Below are 646 nucleotides of genomic sequence, written 5' to 3'. Positions count from 1 at the left end.
CTGGAGGGAATGCGGGGGGGACAAGCATTCAGGAAGAAGCCCCAAATGCCCCAGGATCACTTCCTGCCCTGGCTCTGAGCTGACCTGCCTGCCGTCAGAGCTGTGTTTGTAAACAGCGCCAGGCCCCGGCAGCTTCCAGAGTTTCAACTCCAGGCTTGCCTGGAAGTCGCGTGGGGAGACATCAGCCCAGACACAGCGGCTGCGCGGAACCTTTCCTCCAGCACAGGCCCCTCGGAGCACTGGGGGAAGCTCAGGACGGCGCCTCTTTCCAGGAAAGTGGAGATGTGTGCTGTGGACTCTTTCAGGGAGCTCACAGACACCCCTGCCCCAAACCTGCCTCCAGGTCTCAAGCTGAGAGTCTCAGATTTCAAAGTTCACCAACAAGCCCCCAACACTCGTCCCTCCGAGCAGTCTGTGATGCACCCCAAAAGACAGAATCTGCAGCCATGAATATGACGGGTTGGGGAAGGTCCCTGTATAAAAGGGGATGTTTCAATGACATTTAAGGTACTTGGAGGGGTAGCAACGGACTCAAGAAGAAAGAAGGCTCCCCGGGGTCCAGGCCCCCTTGAATGGAAGCTCATGGTTTAGAGAACCTGAAAGAAGGATCAACTTGATTTAATTGAGTTGGGGGGACCCAGTCACC

The sequence above is a fragment of the Colobus angolensis genome, unplaced genomic scaffold (genome assembly GCF_000951035.1).
Source record: "Colobus angolensis palliatus isolate OR3802 unplaced genomic scaffold, Cang.pa_1.0 Scaffold22, whole genome shotgun sequence".
NCBI classification, from domain to species: domain Eukaryota; kingdom Metazoa; phylum Chordata; class Mammalia; order Primates; family Cercopithecidae; genus Colobus; species Colobus angolensis.
The sequence above is the reverse complement of the archived record's forward strand: the minus strand, read 5'-3'. Positions refer to the sequence as shown.